Here is a 20,841-nt window from a genome sequence, read left to right on the forward strand (position 1 = left end):
AGGATTAGACTAAGTATATATTAATAACCCATAAAGTAAATACACTTGGGGATAGCAACTTGTAATGTTCCTTATCAGGAGAGTGCCAATTAACAATGATTAATTATGCAACAGTATGTCTTACACTAGATTAAGAAACAATCACTTATTTATAATACATACCTATGCCTTTAATCTCGTATGACCCTTTGTAATCCCCAATCTTACAAAATTTGGAACATTACTTGTCCATGGGAATATTGGAACCATTTTTGAGTAAGAGTAATTTAAATTTTAAATAAATGTTGATGAAATACAATTCTATTCTATTAAATGATGAGGAGCAATTTAAATAAATAATGAAGAAGTATAATCTAAATTTAAGTAATCAGTTTTGATTTGGTGAATCAAGTGAGATGATTTAATTAATGTGAATTATTTCAATTTATCTATTTTCTGAGTCATACACTTTGGAATCTATAGCCATATAAAAAGGAACCTACCCACTTCATTTCAAATCATAAGCTTAGTTAGCTCAAGCAAATCAAATAAGAAGCAAAGTAAATCTATTAACATCAGCAACTAACCATTTTTTAACAAGCCAAATTTGTGCACAATTTTGATCAATGTTCATGATTAGGTCTATAAACATTGAAACTAAGACTACTCAATTATACAAGTCTAGATTTTGGTGTGGAGAAATCAGCTCTAAAGGCTGCAAGCTATAGGTGTGTGTTGAATTTGTAAAATCTGAAAGTAATCATGCCTTGTGAAAACTCAAAAAATCTCTAGATTTGAATTTCAAGATAAGAGATCTCATTGAAATTAGGCAATGTATCAGATTTTTAAAGTAGTCACAAAGTATGTGTGGTCAAATTGCTTAAAGAGTCATTAAGAAGAGAAGCAAATGGACAAATCAGAATTGTTCGTGATCTTGAATTCTGATTCTTAAATAATAAGTCCTATTAGTTTAAAGAAATATAAAAAGAAAAAACCTAATGTAGGGTGTTGTATGGTAGGTTAAATAATGATAGGAGCTAATCAAGGAGAAGGCTCGAAGAAAAAGGAAAAGGCACCTAAAGATGGGATAAACTCAAGACAATGCAATATTGTGTAGCTCAAACATGATTTATGAGACATGCTCCTCAAGACAAAATTTACACCCAAATGGAAGAAAATAAATGACACCAAAATTTCTTCCTATAACATGAATTTGATAAGAGATAGAACATTTCAACACAATCCATCACCATGGACAAAGAAAATATTGAAGAGTGGTATAGTTCAAGCAACTGCATTTCCACTAGTCAGACAATGGCACAAGCTAATGGTTGAATGTACTAGAAGACATGACATTGAAACAAGTACCTACCCCTAAAGGAAGTCTTATGGTTGCAATCATACCTGATAACATAAAGGATCCATTCAATATCTCATAGCACAAAGATGGCTTAATTAGAACAAGACAATTTTTCATGAAATAGTTTGTAAAAAGAGAGGATGACTACATCACTCTTGTCAATAATGAATGGTTATAATCTAGGAAGCACAGTACCAAGTTGTCAAAGTTGACCAAGGAAGATTTTAAAGAAGATATCAAGACCTCATAATCACATTGAATAAAGCAATTGGAAGCTCACAAGCGGCAATATTTAGACCATGGATGAGCTATTTAATCAAGAGTATCATTAATGCAAGTGAAAGATTTGATTGGGAAAAAATGATCAATGAAAACTTAAATATACAATTAAGAACTATGATAAAATCAATGACATTTTACATGAGCTTTTGTATGATCTACATGATTGTGTGAGTACACAAGTACAAAGGATTGGAATGTTTGGGTGTAATTGGAATTGGACCAAGACAATACATGATATATGATCATTATCCACAAATGTAACCTCAAGATAGGGATGGGTTTAAGATTGCAAAAAAATCCTTTTCTATGCACACAATGAGAGTATTACAAGGAACTCCTAATGAGATTATCAAGTTGAGTGGAGAAATTTGTGAAGAAGTATGGATCATGGTATGCTAAGTTTCCAAAATTCACCTACATCTGCATATTAGAAAGTACAACATGCCCAATCAAACTCCCAAGGTTTTCTCCAAATAGTTGTTTCTCAAGGAAGTTGCAAGGCATATAGTTATAAATGACATGAATCAAAAGCATACAAATAGGCTAGGAATTTTATTTCCACACAGTTTTGACACCAAAGCTTGTCCATTGCTTCTAGTAGTAAGTAAAAGAGAGAGAATTCATGAATTGTTCTTGGGAGTTATAGGAAAGAAGATCTCATTTTGATCCATACTATCAAATTGAAAGAGCCTATGTAGTAAGATACAAGTACTTGGTGCATATTAAGGATCACTAATTGAATGCATCTGATGACCATGAAATTAAGAGATCATTTTCCAAGATCTCAATATAATTGATTTGCACAAACATCATATACTCTTCATTGTTGAAAGGAAAACATATTGCACAAATCTAGAAGGGCATATAAATGATATATTTAGATTCTTTCTCCATTGATTATGACACATGGAATTAAAATCTCACTAGGACATTGTAACCTTCAAATGGAAAATTGTGTGTTGATTTAGCTTGTCTAAGTATCAGATTCAACTTCCTCTAGCAATTTCTTTGTAAGAAGATGTAGATTCAAGGCACCACAATTAAAGAAGCCTTGCACTTGGGAAGCTCGGCTTTAGAGTCCATGGAAAACTTCACTTGTTGAGAAAATCCAGCCTAGGCATTCACTCTGGGATGCCTAGAATGTTGCTTTGATCACAAGTTCACAAGTAGCAAAGTGTTGAACAGTACACAAATTCCATGGAAATGAACACAATTATATATAGATGTGCAAATTCTTTGTAATGTCCCCTTTAGGGATGTACTTGATCTTAATTAGTTTTCTAGTACATAATTGCAATTCAATTTAGAGAGAATTGTAATCAATTAATACTAAACATTAAAATCAAGGATGTAGATCATATACAGATAATTCCTATTGAAAAATATAATATCCTAAATGCACTAAATTGAATTCTTCATATATTTCCAATAGCTAACCATATTAAGAATTTAATGGGAATCACATGTAGGATGCCCAGCATCTGTTCCTCACAATTAAGCCCAAAAGCATGGAACAACCAACCAAGTCAATTGACCCCTTGGCTCATAAGCTAACCAACTAGATACTAGTTTTTTAATTGAAGGAAGCCTAGATATTGGTTCTTCACAACTAAACCCAAGTTGTGAGCACCAACTAACCAACCAAGTCATTTTTTCTGATGGGACACAAACTGAGTAGGTTGGGCTAGTCTACTCAATTGGAGAAAATTGGCATTGCTACACCTCCCTACCACATTTCCTCACTAAACTAGATATTATTTCTTGTAGGAGACTAATATTTCTTGAAAGATTGGCAATTTAATTTAATAGATAAATTGAGGATTCATAAGAGATTTCCTCAGGAGAGGAAAAAGAGCCACATCGCTTAGGTGTCTCATCTTAAGTAACCCCTACCCCTTCATGAGATTGTGCTTCCTTAGAATTGATACTATTTATGATTCATTTACAGATAATAATCACTGATCCTATGAAAAGGTGTGTGTGCGCACGTGCGCGCGTGCACTATTACAGTTATTATTATACTCTAAGATGATATTTCATAATCCTATGTAGACGAGACTACAGATTTAGGATTGTAGCCACAAAAATCACAAAACTTGTTATCTTATCAACCTGGCTATTAGAACCTTTGAAAAAATATGCTCATTTTACTTCATAAAATAGTTCATGGGTTTTCATTTAGCATCTTTAGGAGGAATCAAACGATCAAGTGCACACTGGCCAAAATAAAGCGTATGAAAATATTGTTCAAGAAGAGGCTAATGTTAATGATAAGACTACATAATATTCTATATAAAAATGATTAGGGATTTAGCACACATTGGTCTAGTATAGACACATACAAAAGGATTGGAATTTTTCTTTGAAAAACAAGCATTTGATAACTACTTCAAAAGTACAAAAAATTTGATTATAGAAAAAGGAAAGAGACCTTACCTTCATAGAGCTTGGTCAATGCCTCAACATGAAGACTTTGAAGATCTTCTAAATTATAAAGTTCTAACCCCTCCAAGTCCTCACTCTGCAATAAAGTTAAGTGCATGTCATACATGACAACAAGAAAGAACTAAATATTTTTATGTATACTTGATTTTATGTATTACTATAATGATTTAACTAATTTGATTGGTTGAAAGAAAGTGTGAAATTACTATAAATTCTCAAGTAACTTCACAATCAGCTATGGAGTTGAAAGAATTGCACCTTGTCATTTAATCTAGTCATGCACATGAGTACAAAATGTATACACACACGTTGTCATCTACATGTTCTATCAAAAAGAGCTTAAAAGATATGACCCACATGATATTCTCATATTTCTAACTGGATTACCTTTAGTTGAGCAATAAGTGATGTCATTTCCACACCTCACTTCTTTTTAGGTTCAAAAGAAGCCTTTAAACATTCTAATGCATCTATGTCCTTCTACTAGCCAACTTTAATATCATTCTCTTGAATTTTTAAGCCATCTGCATTACCAACACTATTTCTACCATTTTCAACAACATTGATAATTCTATTCTCAACATTTTTTACTACCTCTTTCTTCAATTTTACATCAAGAACCCATATGCTAGCTAAGTCATTCTCCAAATCTATCTCTCCTCTTTGCTTCATCAATTTTCTTCTGATATTCTATTTTAACAATATCTTTTTCAGCTAAAGTAGCCTCAAGAGCAGCTTCTCTCTCTTTTCTTGCATGCAACTCTCTCTTCATATCCTCTAGATCAAGACACCATGAATCTACATCATCATGGCCCCCATGGCCAACCTCAAATGTCATATTTCCATAATGTGCTCTCCTAATCTTGGCATCAAAATTCTTACATTGACCATTGCTAAGACCTTGTTTTACTGAGCCCCTAATAGATAACATTTCTTAGGCTACTACCAGTTCTTTTGATAATTTTGAATTTTTGAAAGAAAGTGTTGTAACTTCCTCCACCAGATTCTTGAGCTCAACTACTACAGCTAAGGCCAACTCTTTTTCATATGATGATTCTTCAACCAACTTTTGACTCTGAATTGTAGGTCACCATTTTCTTCATTTAGCCTTACATTTTCTTGCATCAATTTGGTAATCTTTGCTGCCTGTACTACAAAAAAGAAAAAGATTAGTTGTTTATGCAAGGTTAGTCAGAATCCAAATTAACAATTACTTTAAATTTTCTAGAAAATAATAATAGCTAAAGCTTGTATCCTAAAAAAATATGAAAATTTAAGAAAATAGACCCAATATAAAACAAAAGAGCATTGGAAAATGAATTATATTATAATTGAAGAATCCAAACTACTAAAATTTAGCCCATCTACAAAAACTTTCATGGAGCACAATTGGAAGTATTTTTAATAGAAATGTTTTAAGCTTATGTATTGCATTGTGATTGCACATAGTATCTTTCAGCGGACTCTTCAAAATATAATTTGGAATGAGGAAATCATGTGTGGTATAGTTTTAAAGAAATTCATAGTGCTACTTGCATATCCTCATTAAATGAAACCTCAACTATCCTAAAAATAATGTAACAAAACAACATAAAGTAAAAGCAAGTAAAACTTGTTATATTTGTGTGTTTGGCTAAAGGTTCTATCATTATTTATTAGAAAAGGAACATATATTTATGTAGTATGGTGTTAATGCCTAAGACCAATTGAATAGGAACAATAATAGAGCTACATATGAGCCATGATCTCATTGGCTCAAATTCAAAAAATCAAATGATAAAGATAAGTATAATTTCAATTGGAATAAGTTGGTCCTTCCATTCTACAATAGAAACAATACACTTTTAGTACCTATTATACCTATCATAATTAAAAGACACTTCTACATCTTGGAGGAAAAGGCTTGGGCAACATCGTCATGAAAGCCTTTGCCAATTGCACAAACTTGAAGAACATGCAATGAATAAGGCCTTTAAAATGGCTCAAATATATTTATATCTTACATAAATGATGGAAGAATCAAGAACTTAAGACATTTGGTATACTTGTCAGAATTAAAATACACCTCTACATCAAAATGGAAAAGGCCTAGGCAACATTATCATACAAACTTTTATCAATAGGTCTAAACTTAAAGAGCATGTAAAGTAGGAGGCTTTTGGAATGGTTCTTAATTTATCTAGGTGTGATCTTAATGATGTTAGTGTAACAGACAAGGACCAAGCATGCATACTCAAAAATTGTGCATAGATAACCTTTTAAGTAGGTTTCAAGCATGAATAAATAGAAACGTGGCTTAAATTTTTTGTCTTAATGCAGTTTTATAGGTTATTCGGTCCTTAAATCCTTCTATGAGACAATAGTCTATATGCATTGGTATATGGTTGGAATGTCTTTGAGGGGCTCTCCAATTATGTGATTTAAAATCATGCTACATTCTTATAGCAATTATCATTTGCCCAAAAGATGAATCCTTATGTGACATGTGATAAAGCCTCAAACCTACATTGCATGAGGGATATGCTTCAAAACATAATCAAGTAGCATCTAAAATGCTAGTTTTCCCACTTAGGTGTGACAAGTAGATATAGTTCTTTTGGCAAAGGTGGACTACTTATTGTAGCATGTGTTCCTAGCATCCTATCGAGTTGGTTACAACTTGTGAGCACTCTAATTGAGTTTCCATACTTAAATGTATCCATGTCATTCATTATTGATCAGATGAACAAATATAAGCTTGAGATTTGACTAGCTCCAACAATTGAGATTTAAGTTTGTAAATTGTTTTCTTCAAAAAACTAATCTATCAAAATACACACACAAATCTTTCAAAAACTTGTCAAATTAGTTGAAGCATCTAAAATTTCTAAGGCTTGAATATAAATTATAATTACCTCATCTTCACCAAAAGAATGTTTGCACTGATAAGCAGGGGTGTCTGAAAGATTTGTATGAATTGCATTCTTTGTAGATACTAAGATTAGCTTGGTCAGCCTTTGGATTCTACTCATAAGTGTTGCCTTAGCTTGCTCATCTTCTTCTAACCTTGACTACATTTTGACTTGGCCAACTTCAAGCTATTCACAGTGTACAACTCTCAAACTCATTAACAATAGAGTATAACTACGTAAAAGGCTAAATATATATAGGTGCAATGAGATAATTCACTGTCTTCCAAATTTTTTCACTATATGAGTCATGAATAAGAACTTCAAAACAAATTAACTATAAAAAGAGGTGGGGGGGGAATCATTGACTACCATTAAAAAAACATTCAAATTGGATCACAGAAATGTAACTCAAAAATGCAATACACAAGAAATCCCAATGTTAGGGAGAAAGTAAAAAATTGGTTAGAGGAAAGGACCTATTGCCTTACTATCATAAGCTCCTCATAACTAGTTGTCACAATAATACCCTCCTTAATTGATCAAGTTCATCCTTTAGACTCAAAATTTCCTTTTGGTACTTTTTTATCAATGACTTTCCATCAATGATCTACATAAGAAAGAAAAGCCTTAGCTTTATACACAAAAGAAATATTAAAGTACAAGCATTTCTAAAGTCTTAGATGTTAATCTAGTACCTATATTTGTCATTTTTTTAAGTAATGGAAATATAAACCCTATTTGGTGCAGCACAAATTTCAACTCGTTTGGCTCTTTGAGAAAAATTTAAAGTGTTGTGAGTCTCCTCCATATTACTAGATGCTGGTGTGATTGTACATATAAGTTGTAAAAATCATATTTTCCATACATTAACTAACAAGGTTAGTCACACCAATGCCTATTTAATAAACCAATCACTATACTACAAAATAATGCAATACATACAAACAACTTTGTATTTATGCCTTAGAGCATATAATTTCTGTCTCATTCCCCTTGGGTTATGTTTAAGAGTGATTTGGCAAAAGAAAACAATAACATAGCTCATAGTATACATTACAAGAAACAAAAATAAGTGTACATTGTACTCATGATGTACATCTAATTTTGTATCATGGAAAGCTTGCTTCAAATCTAAAATTGGATAGCTTTTGATGCATGCCTACAATTTGAATAAAATGACTTCTAATGAGATGATGAGAAAGGAAAGCATACCAATACATGTCTGTGCCCACTTTACTTTTATAGTTGAAGGATCATGGTACAGATCACGCCCTCCATAATATAAAGAAGAACCAAGGAAAGCATCACTCAAGTTTCAACTCTTGCTACTTCAATAATTTTTTGAATTACTACCTGCATACATAGAAAAGAATTTCAAATTTTTATAAATGTAATATTCATAGCTCTCTTAAGAGCAAGCAAAGACACTGTTCATAAACCTTCAAGCTATTAACATTATAATAGTAAAGGAATGCACAAATTTCAAAAGTGTAGGGGTTTACAAAGCATACAAGAAATTTTCAATGAGAAAGGAAAAGAAAGGAAAATGACTTGAAAAAAAAAATCATGAAATGATGTACTTTGAAATCAAAAAATACCCTCTTATATTATTCAAACATTATTTTGTAGACTTGTAGGTGAATCTCAACATGAGGCCAGAGTTGTAGAAGTGGCCTATGCTCTAACAATTTATGTACTTAAATGTTAGACCCAATAAAACCAAGAAGGCAACCTCTTATTCAGAATATCCATAACAAAAATAGCTATTATATCTGCATTTATTTACTGCCTACTCTTTTAGGGACAACATAAAATGTTTACACTACTAAGCTAGTGTCCTTATATATCAAGTTAAAGTACTAGAATAATTGACCAAAGCTCCTTCATTTCCTCATGCATACATGAATGAGAATGTAAAAATGACATTGGGGAATTTTCCATTAAAAATAGGATTCTCAAAATCATTCAAGTTACTGCCCAAGTCAATTCAACCACACTTTTAGTGCATTACAATAAACAACTGACAATTCAACCTTCATCTTGGACCTTTGTAAAACTAAGTCAGAATCTTCACTGTATGCTAAGGTTTATGTGGCAATATTTTAAATGAAACTAAAATAAAAGGGGTGAGAGAAGGTCCATTTGTGCCAGATATGTAGCTTGTTCTTTATATAAGAACAAAATCACTGTATAAAAATGAGCAAAGTTTTCCACAAAATTTGTAACTCTAAATGGCTAAATATGATTGCAAGCATCAATACAAACAAAATCAAGGTGCTAGAGTGATGTGCATGAGAAATTTAGTCCTACTGGCCATGGCCTAGACATATGGGTGGAGCCTATGTTGCCACAAGTAATCAAAAACATGAATGCAATGACAATGTGACAAGAAATAAGGTTGGGAAAATTTTCAAGCAGGAAATGGGTGTGTATGTGAGTGCTAATATATCTTATCCATTTTCTTTTTTCCTCATATGTGTGTGTGTGTGTGTGTGTGTGTGTGTGTGTGTGTGTGTGTGTGTGTGTGTTTGACTTCTCTCCACTCCCTTGAGTGTATTGCCCCCAACTACCCCCCACCCTACTTCATTCTTTGCTATTCTCATTCATTATTGAGGTTGGGTCTTGTCAATTATCTCTCTCCTCCCCTACAACCCCCTCCCCTCCTCATTTTTAATGTCTAGTAGTTTTGCAATCTGTTATCTTATGTTCTTTTCTATCTAGCATCCTAATGATGGATCATGCAGTATGATTTGAAATGTTGATGACAAAAAACTATACACAATCAAATCCAAAAATTGAAAGGGAAATTCTTTAATTGTGAAATCTAATAAATTCATGAAGAATAAAATAATTCAGCACAAGTAACCAACACTACATTATGAGAACTTGTCAATTGATACACGACAGTGCTCTATATTATAAGTGGAAGCTTTTATTAAAAATCACTATGAATCTGGAAAAAATAAAAGTTTGACTTTGTTTTGTCTTTAGTACATTTTTTCTGAAGATTAACCTATCCCTATTAGAAAAGGAAAGTTATGTATGCAGGATTGTATAATCATTGTGGTCCAAGGTGAATTTTGGTGAACATCAAGTTGTAACCCACACGATTTTAATAAATGCCTCAATCTAGAATTCCCATTCATTGCAAGATATTCTCATTCATCAACTCAACATATAACCACTGCTAACAACTAGACTATATGCTATTTCTTCCTAGCGAAAGTATCCATTAAGCAATTATTCAAATGAAATTTGATAAATACAAGTAATTCAAACATACCAAATCTAAATTTTTATCCAAACATAAGTTGCTTATTAACCATTATGATCCCCATAGAGCTAGTTACTTCATCAACCAAACCCTAAAATTTGATAAGGATTCTTTTTTCTCTAAAGCCATACTAAAAATTGAAGAAACAAGATTGAATCTTTGTTCTTTTTCTCCTAGCTTAGATCTACACTCTTCTGACATTGAATAATAGTGTAAGAAAATGCCTACATATAATAAGTTTTTATTGATGCTGCTTCTCATGATTATTTGACTTGAAAGCAAACATTAATGTGAGAAAGCCGATGCATATGGAGTTGTAGGAGGAGCCAGTGTGACTTAGGCATGAAACACTCCTACATATCTTCATCTTTCTATTTGTCTTTTTCCAAAATAGAAGGATCCTGTGAGCTTGTGATTGTATCTGACATTAAAAACTAGCCCTACCCTCTGCAAAAAGCATGTGACAATTCATAGAAATCCCAAATGAACCTATGCACATGAAAGAAAAAGTGAGAAATGTTTTTTTTTTTAATGCATAAGCCCCGTGTTGGTTGAAATTTTGACCAAAATGAGGCTTACATCTAAAAATAATAATTTTTTTCCTTAACATTCCATCCAACCTAAACTTATTTAGTTGATGGTTGAAAATTTTGGTAGAAAAATAAGGTTAAAAGTAGTAGTGCTAGTACACCTTAGTAGAATGGCATAGCTAAGAGAAGGAATAGATCAATCATGGATTATGCAATGACACTGATGATAAAGAAGAATGTTTCTATTAAATATTGGAAGGAAGCAATTAGTACTATAGTTCATTCCTTAAACCAAGTTCAGTTGAAGGAATCAGATCAAACACCTTTTGAATTATGGTATGCCTATAAACCTAATGTTTGTTATTTGTAGGTATTTGGAAGAAAATTTTATATCATAAAGGGTTCAAGAAAAAGAAATTTTGATGTAAAAAGTGATGAAGGCATATTCTTGGGATACTCCAATAAGAGAAAATCATACAAATGTTTGAATCTATCCACTCACAAAGTTATAAAAAGTGTACATGTAAAGATTGATGAATTTGTAGAAGAGTGTGAAGAAAAAAGTAGAAAAGATACTAAAAACTACATAAACTTTGTTTTCTATGAACCTAATGCTTTACCTAAAGTTTAAGAAAATAGCAATCAACAGTCGTCACTACCCAAGTCTCCAAAATCCCCAGTTCAACAAAAGTTGTAGCCAATGCAACCTGAGTCATATTTTGAAGGACACAAGTCATAGTTAGAAGGAAATGAAATTAAGCCAATCCAAACTGAGTAATCCGATAGAACCGGGTCATAGATAGTGGGACCCAAACATGATTCAAAAGATCATGGTGAACCTAGTGAATTCAAAAAGAATGAGCCTAGACTTGACGAATATGTCAGAAGACATCATGCACCTGAGAAAATAATTGACGATTAGTTAGAAGGTAAATGACAAGGAAAAAAATAAAAGGTACATGTTTGCTTACTGATTTTAAACCTAGAATTTTCAAAGATGCATTGGAAAATGGAAAATGGATTGAAAAAATGAATGAAGAGATTGATTAGATTGAAAGGAATAAAACTTTGACTCTTGTTCCTAGACCCAAGGACAAGAATGTAATTGGCACAAAATGGGTATTCAAAAATAAGTTAAATGAGAAAGGAGAAGTTTCAAGAAACAAGGCAAGGTTAGCTTGCAAGGGTTATGCTCAAGAAGAAGGTATTGATTATGGAGAGACTTTTTCTCCTATTGCTAGACTAGAAGGTGTTAGAAAAATCCTTGCATACTCAGAACACAAAGGATTCAAAGTATATCAAATGGATGTGAAATCAACAATCTTGAATGAAATCTTAGAAGAGGAATTCTACATTAAGCAACCATAAGGTTTCATTAATCCTAGAAAAAGGTACATGGTTTGTAGATGACAAAAAGTGTTTAATGATCTCAAACATGCCCCTAGAGCCTGGTATGAAAGGTTACATTATTTTCTCATAAATATTGGTTTTCAAAGAACTAAGGATAATAGCAACCTATACATCAAAGAAGGACTAGATAAGAAGATTGTGTTGGTAGAAATCTTTGTGGATGATACATTATTTACTGGAAACAATGATTTATGCAAATATTTTTTTGTGGAAATGAGTAAGGAATTTAAAATTTCAATGTTTGGGGAGATTAAATTCTTTGTTGGCTTATAGATTCAATTGATGAAGGATGGTATCTATATTACTTGATCAAAATACATCAAGGAGATACTGAAGAAATTTAGAATGGACAATTCTAGACTAATTGGAACATCTATGTCTATTGGAAATAATCTTTTCAAAAATGATGATTTTAAGGAGGTAGGCTAGACTACATATAGATCAATGATTAGAAAACTTCAGCATATAGTGCACACAAGACATGATATAGCATTAGCTGTTGGTATGGTGGCTAGATTATTTTCTAATCCTAAAGAAAATCATATGATGGAAATCAAAAGAATCATGAGGTATCTGAAAGGTGCTAGAGATTATGGTTTTTGGTATAAGAAAGGAGGTAACTTTGAATTGAGAGCATTCACTAATGTTGATTGGACAAGAAATGTTGATGACAGGAAGAGCACTAGTGGTGGATCATTTTTTCTTGGAAGGAGGCTAGTATCTTGGACAAAAAAGAAGTAGAATTGAATCTCCTAGTCTAAAAAAAAGTAGAATATGTTGTTGTAGTAGTAAATTGTTCCAACATTGTATGGTTCAAACAACTATTGTTAGGTATGAAGGAGGAGATCAAGGACCTCATTGTTATCTTCTATGATAACACCAATGCAATCAACATATCCAAGAATCTAGTGATGCATACCAAAACCAAGCACATTGCAATAAAATATCATTTCTTGAGAGAAATGGTTTAGGACAAGGAGGTGAGATTGGAATATGTGAATACAAATGAATAGATTGTAGACATATTCACCAAACCATCACCTAAGGATGCATTTTTGTATCTAAGAGGTAAGCTAGGGGTCATTCCCCTATCTAAAGCTCACTAATCAAACTTTAGTGATGCATCAACCAAGCATGTTGAAGATCGGTCAAGTTGATGTAGTATTGTAGAGAAAATTGCATATGAATTTGTACATCAAGTACATGGAAGCTACACTAATTATTGTATTTTGCATAAGATTTCAAAGAGGGACATTTTATTGTTATATATCATAAAAATGTTTTTTATGTTTGATATGTCAAAAAGAGAATTTTTCATCTTGTCATATCATAAATTTTAAGTTGATATCAAAGAGGGAGATCTTTCTATTGGAAGGAGATATTTCAATCATTGTAATCAAAGATTGATGACAGAAGGAGTTCTCATGGATGATAATTAGAATAAAAATAAGGACATTATCCTTCTATTTTTCTCTAAAAATTTTATGTATCATGAGATGTTTTGTTGTCATCAATTCCAAAGAAGGAGATTGTTCGATACAAATCATTCAATTGTATGTTGTCTTTGATATTACACAAATGTAAAGTATATGTCAAGAAATTAGTGTATTCCAAGCTCACTAAGGATTCAAAGGAACTTCTAGTGTATGAAAATAATTTCAATTTTAACCAAGTTTCCAGTCACTATCTACCAAGCTCATTTAGTCACTTAAGGAAAGTCTGCATGGAACAAGTGTTAACTGAGCTCACTTAAATACCAAAGGAAAGTTGGCATGGAACCAGTGTTACCTAAGCTCACCTAGTTACCAAAGGAAGTTTGAAGAAAAGTCATTTCTAAGTTAGTGTTGACCGAGTTAGGTTAGCTAGTGAATAATTTTCTTGTATCATTTTATTTGATCTGACAATTTTGTTGGTTAGTTATAGCCGACTCATGAGATGAATTTTGTTTATTTGAAATTATATTCAAGCTAACTTGACAAGGTAAAATATATACATATAAGGTCAAATTAAGGATTGAATTGAAGAAGAAGCATGTGTTGGAATACTTTAAAATAGCTAAGAGGGCAGGTGAATTAGTTATCCAAGGTTTAGATGTATAAATAAAACTTTTCACAACTTTAGTGAACCCAAAAAACATTTATACTCATGCATCCATCCATAAGATTATGCAATCACTTAAAACTTGTAGGTTATTGTCAAATCAAATTGCAAAAATGTAAAGTATGAAACATAAAAAAATTATCAGTGCACTTGGCACAATGATTTATGGGGAAACCCAATTTCGGAAATACCACCAGTAACATGCTACTACTTTCACTCTTCTAAAGTGATATCCTATGAAACGATAACCCTATTAGAGGTTACAATACACACTATTAAATATGATCTAATTAAAGGATTTCAATCACCCTATTAGGATTGATCCTTATTAGAGGACTTTAGACCATTCACTTGGAATATCATCTGGTTAAAGGATTTAAAAATGACTATTAGTTCAACCTTAATCCAAAGGATTTACCCTAGACTGATACAATTGTCAGAGAGTAGCAATAAGGCTTTGGTCTAACACAATTTAAAACTTCTCTTTCAAATTATAGATCTTTGTTTAGTCCTTAATTATGCTTGGCCTTAACACTTTCCAGCACTGATAGCTTGTTCACCCTTCAAGCATTTATCTCCTTAAGTCTTCTTTCTTAATGTGTCATTGTAGACTCTTCTCTTAGGTCACTAGATGAAGCAAAAATATTGACTCCTTGTCTCCCTTAGGTTCTTGCACATGACAACCTTGCTTCATGACCATCCATCCCTATAAATAAGAAATTAAGATATTTTCCCACTCTTTCTCCATTATCCAATTTAGGATTAGGATGGATTAGGTAGGATATAATGTATCTACCCCATATCACATATCTCTTCTAAAAACTTCTCCTAGAGTCCACTTGAATTCACCTAAAAATGGTTTACCTTGAATTTTGTGCCACCAACTCATCAACCTTATCTTCCACCTAGTTCACACAATCCAAGAAAATAAATTTGTCAACTCAAATTCATCAAATCCATGATCTTTTAAATAATGCAGCAGCTCAACATTATCAAGCTTTTGATGCTCAACACATATTTCATTACTCAACATCCATTGTAAAATTACTTCGCATGAACTAAAGTTTATTGGTGCTCAACATCAACTAAACTTTACTCGACATCCACTATTCTTCTTGGCATACACTAGAATGAAAATTTTACTCTACTCCAACTAATTTTCTGCTTGGCTTGTACTGACTTTTCTTGGCACCTACTATCCACTCGGTCATGTTTGGTAGACAAAATTTGTGTAACTTGTTCTTCTAATTTTTTTTAGTGTAACCAGCCTTTGTCACCTTAAGTAGACTATCAATACATCATGCCATTAGTATCTCAACTAATCCTTTTACTTCATTACATAGTCATAACTCAACCTTTTCCTCTAGGTGCTATTGTTACATCTTTTGATCAAATCCTCTCCATCAATCAAATAAGTGATAGTACTTGAATCTTATAAGTAATTGTCTTACCAAAAAATAGTAGGTTTGCATTAGTGACAAAACGATGATTGAAACACATAGTCTTCTTCAACAATCTCCCTCTTTCAATAATATCTCTCAACAATTATCTTTTCAATCTATTTTCAACAATCTCCCTCTTTGGCATTGACAAAAAACTAAATTGATCAACCAATTCAACCAAACTAACTAGGATAAAATAGTAGGACAATACCAAAAATAAAACTTGTATTGAAATCTCTCCCTCTATCAGTAGCTTCCATCTTTTGATTAGGTTTCAAAACTCTTTCTTATAACTCCCTTTGACTAGGTAGATTAGGATTTCTCCCTCTTTCTTATATTATTCTCTATCTCTTTGATCATACTTGTGCTCTCTTCTAATCAGTAACACTCTCCATCTCCTTGACAAAAATCTCGTAATATTTTCCTTTTGATCAGTAATCATATTATTGATCAACAATATCTCCCTCAACATTTATACTAGTTTGATCAACAGAATATCTCCCTCTTTGACAAAAATGCCGAAGACATACTCCAAAGGCTTGTCAACTTAACATGCAAATATAGACTTTGTCAAGTTCTTTAAGTTTCTCCCTCTGTCACTATGCTTGTGGCTGATTTAAAGTTTTAGCTCTTTCATTACTTTAGGCAGCTCCTGAATTAAGATCCTTTGCACCAATGTGAAACATATAAACATCAACTTGTTTAATGTAGGGAACTCCTCTTGTTACTTAGATAGCCTTCGATAGGAGTATCACCCCTAATTTACCTCTTAGATACTCATGAAAATCCTTAGGTAATGGTTTTGTGAAGATATCAACAATTTGTTCTTTTGTGTTGACATATTCCATCTTTGCCTCTTTATCTTGAACTAACTCTCTCATGCAATGATACTTGATTGCAATGTGCTTTGTCTTTGTGTGCATCATTGGTTCTTTGATATATTGATAGCACTGGTATTATCACAATAAAGTATCACTAGTTTTATGATTTCTTCCTTCATTCCTTTGAGTAGAAATTTAATCCATACAATGTTTTTGCAATTTATAGTAGCAACAACATATTCAGCTTCAGTAGTAGATAGTGAAGTACAACTTTGTTTCTTGCTAGTCCATGTAACTAGTCTCTTTCCTAAAAAAAAACACTCATCCAATGGTGCTCTTTCTATCATCAATGTTCCTAGCCCAATCAGCATCAATGTAGGCTCTTAATTCAAAATTTTCATTCTTCTTGTAGTATAGACCAAACTGTTTTGTTCCCTTCAGATATCTCGTTATTCTCTTCATAGCCATTAAGTGATTCTCCCTAGGATTAGTAGCTAATCTTGCAACTATCCCTACAAATAATGCAATATCAATTTTGTTATGTACTACATATTGTAATTTTTCAATCATAGAACTATACAATGTTTGATTCACCTCAGCTGAATCATCATTCTTTGACAATTTGTAGCATGTCACCATAGGTGTACTTGCTGGTTTGGAATTCTCCAATCCAAAAAAAATCAATATTTCCTTGACATACTTTGACTGATAGATGTATATACCATATTTCATCTAATATACTTGCAAACTCACAAAAAAATTGATCTCTCCAAACATAGAATTCTCAAATTCTTGCTTCATCTAATTTTCAAAATCCTTACATAAAGCATCTTGACCTCCAAATATGATATCATCAACAAATATTTCAGATAACAAAATACCTTTTCCTTTCTCTATGTTCATGAGCAGATTGTTATTATAATCAGTTCTTTCAAATCCAATCTTCACAAGATAATTATGAAGTCTCTCATACTATGCTCTTGGTTCTTGTTTCAAACCATATAGAGTCTTGTATAGTCTACATACCATGTTCTTACTATTAACATCAACAAAACCTTTTGGTTTTTCTATGTAAACTTCTTCCTCTAATATACCATTCAAAAATGTAGATTTAACATCCATTTGATAAACTTTGAAACCTTTGTATGCAAAATAAGCAAGTAGAGTTCTTATTGCTTCCAATCTAGCAACAAGGGTAAATGTCTCTCCATAGTCAATTCCTTCTTCTTTTGCAAATTCTTTTCAAACTAATCTTGCTTTTTTCCTTGTGACTTCACCATTTTCATCTAGCTTATTTCTAAATACCCACTTGGTACCAATCACATTTTTGTCTTCTGGTCTAGGAACTAGACTCCATATTTTATTCTTCTCTATTTGTTCAATCTCTTCTTCCATGGCTTTGCTCTAGTCAACATCTTCTAATGCATCTGTTACTAATTTGAGTTCCTTCATGCTCAAAAAAATGTATCATTTCTTAATCTATTTCTTTTCATTGGTCTAGCATCTTTATATCCAATGATTTGAGTAGCAAGATGATGTCTTTTGCAATATTTAGACAATCTTGGTTCATCTCTTGTTTCTTCATATTTTCTTTCAACTTCAAAATCACTATGTATATCTCTATTAGGTATCTCAACATCTCTATTGTGTTCACTAATCTTAGAATCAGAATGTGCATTCACTTTATTCTATAACTTGACATCTAAATGTCACTCAGTTCCTGAATACAACTCGACATTCATTGGGTGTGACTTGGCAGTCACTAAAACTTTCTATTGACCCTTAACTTGATTTGCAACATCTTCTTTAGTTGGCATTCCTTCATAAAAGTATACAAATGATTTGTATTCTTCTAGCTTCTTCATAGATTCAGCCTCATAAACTTCTATATATTCATCAAAGTTCACATTTGTACTTTCCACAATTTTGTTAGTGTTAGTATTTAAACACTTATAAGCTTTACTTCTTGTGGAGTATCCTAGGAATATACATTCTTCACTTTTTACATCAAGCTTTCCATTCCTAAAATATTTAAGAATGTAACATCTACGTCCAAATACCATAAATTATTTTACATTGGGTGAGTATCCATACCATAGTTCAAAAGGTGTTGAATGAGTACCTTTTTTGATTTGCACATTGTTCAAGGTATAGAAAAATGTGTTTATAGCTTCTCCCTAGTATTTCAAAGAAACATTCTTCTCCATCATGAGTGTTCTAGCATTGTCCATTATAGATTTGTTTTTCTTTTTAGCTATTCCATTTTTTGGAGGTGTTCTAGGGGTAGATGTCTGTCATTTCATTCCTCTATCATTACAGAACATCTCAAATTCTTTTGATGTGAATTCTCCTCCTCTATTAGATCTTAAACACTTCAAACTTTTACCTATTTCCTTTTCAACTCTTGCCAAGTACCACTTAAACATTTGAAAAGCATCAAATTTCTATTTCAAAAACATACTTATCTCCTTTGTAGATTTGCACATCAATCGGTCCACACAAGTCAGTAGGAACAATCTTTAGTATTCCTTTAGAGTTATAAGTTTTACTCTTAAAACTTGACTTTTCCATTTTTCCTAACTGACATTGTTTGGACATTACATTATTAGGCTTCTTCAATTTAGGCAAACCTCTAACTTTCTTCATGTTATTGATACTAACCAAGTTATCAAAGTTAACGTGGCATAACCTCTTCTGACATAGTCATACATCATCAAATTTTACAACAAGAGAAGTAGCATTCTCTATGTCAAGATAGAATAGATTACTTCTACTTTGATCACCCTTTCTAATTGGTTTCCCATTTGTGCTATATATCTTAGCAATCTTGTTTCAAACTCAACCTTACATCCTAGATTATTCAATTGTGACACACTCAACAAATTATAGTTAAGTCCTTCAACATAGTAAGCATTATCACACAAAATCTTGTCTGTGAGTTTGATAGAACCTTTTCCTTTTATCAAACATGGTGCATCATTACCAAATCTTACACTATTTCCATCATAACAATTCAAGGTAATGAATTTACTTTTGTTTCTAGTCATGTGATGTGAACATCCACTGTCAGTGATCTATCTATCATTCTTGTTTACACAAGTCACAAGTGTAGTTGCCTCATCTTCATCAGATTCATCCTTCATTGCAACATACACCACCTCATCATCATGTTCATCAAAATCATCTTTTGTTTTCTCTTTAGCAATGTTGCAAGACTTCTTTCCTTTTTCTTTGTAGTCCTTTCTATCTTCATCTCTTCTACTCTTGTATTTCTCACCACATCTATAGTTCTTCTTCTCTAGGCATCTAGAAATAATATGGCCAATCTCATTTCAATTGAAACAAATGATAGGTAACTTACCTTTGAACTTTCCTTTACCTTTGTGGAATCTTCTTGCTAGTAGTGCTTCAAGCTGTTCAACATCCTCCTCATCTGTATCACTGTCACTAGACACATACTTCTTCTTTTTCTTCTTCTTTTCATCAGGTTCCTTTAATGACACCTTAGCTTTGAAAGGCTTGTAGTTATCAAAGTTAGATAGCTCAAAAGTAGTGAGTCTACCTACCAAATCTTCAAGTGATAGCTTATTCCTTGGAATACATCTAATTTCCCTAATTGTAGAAATTCTAATAGCATAAATAGGTAACAGTGTTCTCAAAAAATTTCTTAAAATAGTATCATCATCTATACTACTAGTAGCTCCTTTTATTGCATTGACAACTTCTTTTATCCTTTCAACATATTTAGCAATATTCTTACCTTCTTCCATTCTCATATCATCAAACTTACCTCTGATACTTTTAGCTTTGGCTCTAAGAAAATTTACATCTCCTCCATAGATAGTAGTTAAGGCATCCCACATTTTCTTTGCACTATCAAGACCTTTGATATCATCAAATTAGACATAACTTAGGGCAAAGCCAATCTCTAGCATTTCTTGGTTGTGTTCTTTCTTCTATCTCATATCTTTAGTAGTTGGAGCACTAATAGGATCAACATGCTCCACAAAAATGGTAGATTGTGCATGATCTCCAAGTCCCCTAAGGTGTAGCTTTATCAAACTTTTTCATGTAGGAAAGTTATCTCTATCGAGCTTGGGTACTTCTCTTTTAGACATCTTGATCTTTGTGCTTCTATTACCTTTAAACTAGTTCTCTCAAGCAATGAGGCTTTCATACCAATTGTTAGAATACTTTAGAATAATTTTTTGTTGGGGGGGGTGTGGGGTGAATCAACTATCCAAGGTCCAATTTAATAAATAAAACTTTTCACAACTTTAGTAACCCATAAAACATTTATACTAATG

General features: G+C 32.3%; 1 pseudogene; it reads right to left on the reverse strand.

Annotated features, from left to right (window-relative positions):
• Positions 1-4,031: 4,031 nt before the first annotated feature.
• LOC149535590 (kinesin-like protein KIN-7K, chloroplastic) overlaps positions 4,032-20,841 on the reverse strand; it is a 190,609-nt pseudogene continuing 173,799 nt past the window's right edge.

The sequence above is a fragment of the Cupressus sempervirens genome, chromosome 10 (assembly GCF_028749045.1).
Source record: "Cupressus sempervirens isolate cs-2001-9-10 chromosome 10, ASM2874904v1, whole genome shotgun sequence".
Lineage (NCBI taxonomy): Eukaryota > Viridiplantae > Streptophyta > Pinopsida > Cupressales > Cupressaceae > Cupressus > Cupressus sempervirens.